The sequence below is a fragment of the Lynx rufus genome, unplaced genomic scaffold (genome assembly GCF_022079265.1).
Source record: "Lynx rufus isolate CCGP_SWC_20201006 ecotype Redwood Valley unplaced genomic scaffold, mLynRuf1.p SCAF_10, whole genome shotgun sequence".
Classification (NCBI taxonomy): domain Eukaryota; kingdom Metazoa; phylum Chordata; class Mammalia; order Carnivora; family Felidae; genus Lynx; species Lynx rufus.
In genome coordinates this window covers 63574312-63583227 of record NW_025814824.1, presented here as the reverse complement: position 1 = coordinate 63583227, position 8916 = coordinate 63574312, and positions in this window count along the sequence as shown.

The window sequence follows — 8916 nt, the reverse complement described above, 5'->3', positions numbered from 1 at the left end:
GCACCGCGAGGGCGCCGAGCGCCCGGAAGTAAGAATAGCGTCTGTAGCAACGCGAGGCGGCTGGGACCTCCGGGTGTACACCACTCTCTCCAGTCCCCGGCCCCCGGCCCTCCGCGCTGTCGCTGGCGTGAGTGTCCCTGACTTTTTCGGCTTGTTGGCCTCTATTACTACGATCTAGTGTTTCTACTGAAAAAAAGTGCGTTGCTCTGTTGCCTCTTACTGGCACCGTCGAGACTCGTTCAGACTGCCGATTGGCTGACGGTCCCGTCAATCTCCCCGCGAAAGCATTAGCCTCAGGCACTTCAGGAAAATGTTACTCCGCGCCTATTAATGCAGAAGTAAAGCGTTCTGGAGAAAATCCAAACTATTTGATGGGTTTCGGGGCTTGTAGTTTTTCTTACAGGGAATTATATACAGCCCTCCCTACACATTAGAATTACTTGGGGACTTTGGTCCCTCTAGGTTAGGGCCTGCATTGGGCAATTTTTAAAGCTTTCCTCTATCCCTTTTCCACCTCCATGATTCTGAGGTGCAACAGGGTTGACAGCTACTGCTTTTCCGCTTCTTTGGAACAAGACATTGACCAGAGAAAAGATAAGAAACATAAATCAGTAAGTAGTTTCTGATCAACATTAGTCTAGTTTAAGCTAATTAGACATTGATTTTTTTTATTCAATAACAAATTATTTCACGTTCAATTAAACTAAATGCCTATCTTTTTAATCATGGAAAAGTAATCAATCTAACTTGCCAATAAAAAGTTGTATGCCTCACACAACTATGAACTACCCAATGACATCAGATAGGGGTCCAGAGATCAAGAACGATTACTGTATCTGTTGCATCCACACGACTCCTGAAACAGAATGCTACAGGCACCAGAGACATTCAGTTTATTGCAAGGAGAGGCAAGGCAAACCGATCGATCAGGACCGACACTCTTGACCAGAGTGCAGTCTTGAACAGCCAGGGTACATTGTTTTTATAGCCAACCACATCGTATTATTATCACCTGGGAACAGAACAAAGGAATAGTTATCAGGGTGGAAACAGTTCAAACAGGCCCTTGCCCCAATCCAATCAAGCGCTAATCCATCCCTTGATTGATAGGATAAGGCTGTTATCTCTTAACATCTTTGTTTTAACACTATAGGTTATCTCTTAAGGCTACAGGTTAGCCCTATCCTTACATTTCCCTTTTCTTGTCCGTGAATCAATCCCTTGATTCATCATTAGGAACTAAGCCAACATAGTTGGACCTAATCATAAATTTATATTTCACCAACTCACCTCTTGACATACTGTACTAACCAATTGATAGTGCATGGGCCGATAGTTAACCCAAGAAGTAACAATAGCAGTGGCCCAGCTATGGTGGTGAGCAGCGATGTGAGCCAGGCAGACCAAGAGTGATACTAATTATTGCTGGCCTCCCTGGTATGTTCCCTGGCTCTAAGATTGTTCCTTACTAAACTCAGTGTCTCGAATTACTCTGGAATTGTTGGCATGAGACACTATGCACCAACCCTGCCCTTGGAGGTCCCCGTAGGGTTAAAATTGGTCGTGAACCCCAAGTGCACAATGACATCATACATTCGGAGGCCCCAAGTGTGCCCAGTATCTCAGAATGATGAGAAAATAGATGAGCTGGTGTTGGGTTACATTTTCCTTGGGCCGCACATTGGGGGTTCGGGGTTCTAAAGAGAGTAATTAGGGGGTCAAGGTCCCATCCTGTTAACCAGGGGGCTAGCATCTCACAACCCCATTTGGCACCGTGGTATTAACCCTCTCCTTCCCATTTTTTCTATCTGCATCTTAGCCACATTTCGTTCTAGTGCCCTATTTCCTCATCCACAATTGTTCTCCCCCATGTTCCTGAGAGCTCTTGCCCAGGTTTGCAACCCCCATTCTTCTTCTACCAGGTCACACAGGTCGAACAAGAAACAAAGCATAGTACTCGAGGCTTTAGATGTTACCACACCTTCCCTGTGACAATGTCACAGGTATTGCCAATAAGACAAGGGGTGCAGTTCTGCACAGTCTCCCAAGCTTATTATACAAACCCAGACAACTGTTATTCCCGCATCAGTCTTATCTTTAAAGGATCCTCTGGGTGCTTTTTGACCTTCCGTCACTGTTCGTTCTCTGGTCCCATATCAGTCCTGGTGTTTCCGCCTCCGTACAGTTTTTCTTAACCTGAAAGTGATGAATCCAGGTTCGGACACCATCTACCTTCACAGCCGTTGGTGTAGTCAGGATCACGGTGTGCGGTCCTTTCCAGCGTCGCTCCAGGGTTTTAGGTTCATGCCTCTTGACCCAAACTAAGTCTCCTGGTTGAAAGGGTGGGGAAGTACAGGAGGACGGGCAAAGGCTTCTTTCAGGGCCTTGGTTATTTCCTTTTGTACAAGATGCAGAGCCAGGAGTGAAGCCAACAAGTGGTCCTGTTCTAGCTGTTCCTTTATGTCGTCCCCTAGCCTCGGCAAGATAGGTGGAGGTCTGCCAAATAAGATTTCGTAAGGGGACAATCCCTTGAGAAATGGAGTACAACGCGCTCGCAAAAGGGCAAGAGGCAGAACATTTTGCCAATTTTCGCCAGTCTCAAGGGACAATTTGGTTAAGGTCTCCTTTAGAGTCTGATTCATCCTTTCCACTTGACCCGAGCTCTGGGGTCTATAATGCACAATGTAATTTCCAATTTATTCCCAATGCTCTGGCTAGACCTGCGATACCTGTGCCCTGAAGGCTGGGCCATTGTCCAATCCTATGCTCAGAGGCAGTCTGAATCTAGGAATTAGTTCATTTAATAATTTTTTTTAACTGTCACCTGAGCCATTTCTGATTTAGTGGGGAACGCCTCAACCCACCCGGAAAATGTGTCCACAAAAACGAGCAGATATTTGTCTCTGTATTTCCCTGGTTTAATTTCAGTAAAATCCACTTCCCAAAACCGGCTTGGCTCAGTTCCTCTAGCTCTTTTAGCTTCTGAAACCTTATTTGCACCCTGATTTACTTGGGCGCAACTTACATATCTTTCAACCATCTTCTCAATCTCTTTTCCCAGCCCTTGCACCCTGAACTTTTTCTGCACCAATTCTGCCATCTTTGTTTTTCCCAGATGAGTCCCTTGGTGGAGCAGACACACCATACGTCGCCCAAGTACAACAGGTAAGAGTATCTTACCTTCAGGATCCTGAACCCACTTTTGTCCCGGTATCATACTTCCTGAATGATCAGGAGTCTCGCAGGTTCCCAGATGGCTGTTAGAAGGTGTAGAATTTCGGCTTTATTTTTGATGTCCTTGCCCTCCGCTGTGAGGAGGCCGCGCTCTTGATAGATGGACCGTGTACATGCACAGTTGCAAAGTCATTAACTGACTTTTTTTTACCCAAGTTTCAGGGCTTTAGTTAGCACGATGAGCTCTGCGAGCTGGGCTGAGGTTCCCAGGGGAAGGGTCTGTTGCCATAGAACCTTGTGGTCTGTGGTAACTGCAGCACCAGCATGCCTTTGCCCTTGAAACACAAAACTACTGCCGTCTGAAAACATGTTGATATCAGGATCCTGTAGGGGAACGTCTGTGAGATCGGAGCAGAGGGACGAAACTGTCGCTAAGTCTCTGGGCAAGAATGTAGAGGGGGACCTAGTCCTTCGGGCAATAAAGTAGCTGGGTTTAAGGCTGCGGGGGCACAAAAATGTATCCGAGGCTGGTCAAGCAGCAATGCCTGATACTGGGTAATCCGAGCATTTGATAGCCACCATTCTGGGGGAGCCCGCAGTAAGGCCTCCACTTCATGGGGCCCCGTAACAGACAACGTCTGTCCCAGGGTTAGTTTATCTGCGTCTTTTACTAGTAGCACGGTGGCAGCAATCTGTCGAACGCACGTGGGCCACCAGGAAGCAACTGGGTCTAGCCTTTTGGCTAAATAGTGCCTGGGACCTGGGCACCAACCAGTGGCCTGAGTCAGAACTCCCTTGGCTACCCCCCCTTTCTCGGCTACAAACAAATGGAATGGCTTAGTGGGATCTGGCAGGGCCAAGGCCGGTGGGGTCATGAGAGTCTTTCAAAGCTTGGAAGGCTTTAGTTTGAGTCTCCCCCCATGTGAGGGACTCCGGAGACCCCTTGAGAGTGGCATACAAAGGGGCTGCCAGTTCAGCAAAGCCAGGTATCCATAGTCTGCAGTAGCCTGCTGCCCCCAGGAACTCACGAACTTGTTTGCAAGTTTTAGTATGAGAAATAGAGTCACTGAGGTAGCACTTACTTTTTAATGTTGTAACCTAAGTGAGTGACCGCAGTGAGACAGATCTGCGTTTTGGCTGATACTCAGTATCCCAGTTTTTGCAGAAGACTCAAGAGTTCCTTGGTGGCACTCAGGCATTCTGAATTAGAGGGGGCCACCAGCAAGATCTCATCAACATACTGCAACAGAGTTACCTGTGGTTTGGAGATTTGAAATGGTTCTAAATCCTGGTGCAGGGCTTCATTAAGAAGAGTAGGGGAGTTTTTTGAATCCCTGGGGAAGTCGCCTCCAGGTGAACTGTCCGGCTTTTCCCTCTTCAGGATTGGTCCATTCAAATGCAAACAGTGGCTGGCTCTGTGGAGCCAGCAGGATGGCAAAGAAGGAGTCTTTTAAGTCCAGAACTGTATAATACACCTGAGAAGGGGGAAGCAGACTAAGGAGAGTATACAGGTTGGGTACAGTGGGATGAATATCCACTACTCTGGAGTTTACTGATCTCAGGTCATGGACTGGCCAAAAATCGGATGAGTTAGAGAGGAAGAAGTGAAGTATTCCATGATGACTTGCATGGGGTCAGAATGCCTGAGCTGTGCAAACGCTTGATGTGAACAGAGATTCCCTGCCTAGCCTCCCGGAACATAGGATATTGTTTCAGTCTTACCGGAAGCGCAGACGACTTAAGTTCCACAATTACCGGGGCTTGATGAATCACTAGTCCAGGTGGATTGATCTCGGCCCATACCTGGGGAAAGTCTGCCTGGAGACTTTCAAGCAGGGGATTGACTGTGTGAACATTTTCATTGGGCACCGGGGTAAATAGGCCCTCTTCCCCAAGTGGCACAGTCACCATTACTATTGTTGGGCCATCCTGGCCGAATTTAACATGAATACCCCCTTCAGTGAATCTCAAAGAGGCAGTTAGTTTATATAATAGGTGTCTACCCAGTAATCCAGGGTAGGGGCATTCAGGCATGATTAGGAAAGAATGTGTACCAGTTTTACGGCCTATATCTACTTGTCGTTCAGTGGTTCATTTACAAGTTTGGGACCCAGTCACTCCTTCCACTAGGATTGCTCCTCGCCTGGTGGGGCCAGGATCTTGTTTTAGAACGGAAAAGTTTGCCCCAGTGTCCACCAAGAAGGTCTTCGGCTGGTCCCCTATATTAACAGTAACCAACGGCTCAGAAGGGGCCACCAAGTCGCGGCCCTGTCAGTCGAAATCAGCTTCCATTACAGACACCTGGGGTGGCCGAGTTTTACGCGAGGCTGTTGGGGCAATCCTTTTTCCAGTGTCCCTCTCGCTTTTAATATGCACATCGGTTTTTTCCTAGTGGCACTCTAACCCTGTGTCTTTTTTGTTTTTCCCCAGACCAGAATTCTTTGGGTGTTTGGGGTCCCCTTCCCTCGCGGGCATCCAGGACGGCCGCTACCACCCGAGTCAATTTTTTTGTCCGTCTCTCTGCCCGAGAATCCCTATTGTTAAAAACTTTTTGGGCTATTTCAACTAACTCAGGTAAATTTTTTCCCTTCAAACCCATCTAATCTTTGCAATTTCTTCCGAATGTCTGGGGCTGCCTGTGAGACAAAGGCCAGGTTTAATGCCCTTCTATTTTCAGGTGCCTCAGGGTCAATAGGGGTAAAGGTACGGTACGCTTCCATGAGCCTTTCTAAGAAGGCTGAGGGGCTCTCCTCAGTCCCTTGAACTACTTCAGTTACCTTAGACTTGTTTGTGGGCCGGCGGCCGGCCGCTCGGAGACCTCCCAGCAGAGTCTGGCGAAATAGGGTCAATGATTGCCTACCGTGAGGAGTGTTTGGATCCCAATCTTCAGGGTGCGAGGAAAGAAAGACTTCCTTGAGTAAGGCGGGATCCTCGGTGGGATGCCCGTTTGGCCCCATCACCAATTTCCAGGCCTCACGTACGGATCTTATCCCATTCCTCGGTAGTGGAGAGCGCCTGCAAGAGCTGGCAGTCATCCCAGGATGGCTGATGGGTCACAAATATAGTTTCAAGGAGAGAAATTAATGCTTGGGGTTTTTCTGAGAACGGGGGGGGGGGGGGTGGTTTGAAGCTTCCAGTTATAAAGGCCGCTAGTGGAAAAGGATACATAAATCATAAAGGGTCGGACATCACCCTGCAGGGGTGGCCCTGGCCGAAGCAGTAAGGCAGTGAGAGGGGGATGGAAGGAGGTTCCTGACTGGGTGTGAGACAGGCTCAGGGGAGTGTCCCGACTTGGGCTTGCCTCGTATTCTCTGCATGAGAACTATAGGGCCATTTACAAGTTTCTTCTTCTTCCTCCGGTGCAGATGGTAAAGGGGGCGGCCGCTTAGTCCCGTCAAAATTCTTATCAGGTGGACGGCCTTTAAGTGGCAAAGCCTGTGCTTTAGGGAGGTGAGGGGGAAGGAAAGGTTTTAGCCAATCTGGAGGGTTTTCAGTGAGGGTTCTCCATGCCTCAATGTATGGGATTTGATCTTTTCGTGCCTAGAATAGACAATAGCATGAACCTTATGTACCAGAGTAAGGTCAAAGGACCCCTGAGGAGGCCATTCAACCTGAAAGCTGGTCCATTCCACCTCGCAGAGTTCGAAGGACTGGCTTCTTGACATGAAAGCCGAGAATTGAGGCAGCTTTCCATAGTCCTGGAAATGGGCTAGTATGAGACTCTGAGAGGTGGGGGTACTCTGATTTTGACCCATGACAAAGATAGGCAGAACCAAGAAGGATGCCCAGACAATCAACAGAAAGAAAACAATTAGGCAAAACCAAGTAGGATGCACAATCAACAGAAAGAAAATAATTAAGACAAGAACAGAACACATGTTCGAGATCTCGAAGCCAGTGGGCCACAGCAGCCACATAAAAATAGGATCTTTTCTAACAAAAACCAAGCCAAATGGGATCCACCGGCATCCCTGCAGGAACCCTGACTCTGGGTCTATAGCCGTGTCCAGCAGACCCTTCTTGAGTCATTCAAATGGCGCACCCCAATCCTTACCTCTCCCAATCCCGAGCCTCCTTCCAGGGGTCAGTGGAGCAATCCGAGGAAAAGCAATCCCTCTTTCAGACATTTAACTTTCCTGGCCAACGCACCAAATGTTGTATCCACACGACTCCTGAAACAGAATGCTACGGGCACCAGTGACAGTCACAACAAAGTTTATTGCAGTGAGAGGCAAGACAAACCGATCGATCAGGACCGACACTCTTGACCAGAGTGCGGTCTCTAACAGCCAGGGTACATTGTTTTTATAGCCGACCACATCGTATTATTATCACCTGGGAACAGAACAAAGGACTAGTTCCCAGGTGGAAACAGTTCAAACAGGCCCTTGCCCCAATCCAATCAAGCGCTAATCCATCCCTTGATTGATAGGATAAGGCTGTTATCTCTTAACCTATAGTGTTAAAACAAAGATGTTATCTCTTAAGGCTACAGTTAGCCCTATCCTTACAGTATCTTTAAAAAAATGAAAGGAAGGAAGGAAGGGAAAAAGACCCAGTGGAATTTAGGCAGCTTTGAAAAAAGGATCAAACCTAGTCCATGTTGGATTTCTAGTAGTATGAAGACTTTGGTCCCTGTACCCACGGGGTCTTACCTGTGCACGAAGTGAGAAAGTAAACAAGTGTTTGCGGTTCGGGTTATTAGAATAGTTTGCCTGGTCAGGAAAGGAGTAACTGGCTCCAATAGAATTCAGATTTTACTAGGTGAAGCAGAAGCCTAAGGACTGTGTTTGGGGGCCTGAGATAAGGAAACTGAAGGACTCCATAAAAATCTGCTTTTTGCTTATTTTCTGCTTCTATTCTTGTTAGGACCTGCATCCCATCCCATTTTACATATGCTTTGTAATGCAAATAGCATATGTACTCCTTGTAAGGGACTAGGAGTTAAGGATTTCTCTAGTATAGATAACTACTAAGGAAGGACCGAGTGAGAATGACTGGGAGAGGCTATGATATACGTATTCCAGACCACCAGAGCTAAACATCTGAACACCAAGACCCCCTAGCTCCAAGGAATAACACCTGGGACCTTGTCTTGTTCTAACTAGTTCCTGGATGCCTGAGAGTGTAGCAAGATTCTCGCACAGAGAGACAGGACACAGGCTTTTCTGTCCGGGAAGCAACTTTGTCATGCCAGCATGAGCTCAGTGGGTTCTTACCTGAAAAACTGAGCCCCAAGCGCAGCAGAGTATAGCCTTTTATGCAATTTCTACTTGTCTCCCATATGGGGTGACATATAGTCTGATTGGACACAGTCCAAGTTACAGAGTCATGTCACAGCTATGTACATGTGTATAGTTGATCGGGCCACATTGCCTTACTTTGTTCTGAGGAGGCCTCCACCACATCCCTTAGGAAGGGGCTCTACCACAAGAGGACACATACACAAGATCATAAATAATCCCCAGTAAAACCCCCAGACCCCAAACAAAGACAAGATTCATCCTCCTTTCCTTTCTGAGTTTCCTGGTATCTCCTATGCAGATACTCCATCTGTTTCTGCTCTCTTTATATCCTCATAAACTCTGCTCTCACCCCCTGCTAGCTCAGAGTTTGATTTCCATCCTTCGAGAAGCCAAGGATCCTCTTGGCTGGTCCTGAGGGACCCCTCCGGGGTCCTACTGGCATCAGACCCACCTGCTGAAATGTATTGTGTGAGGTAATGACACTGATTCTCCCATC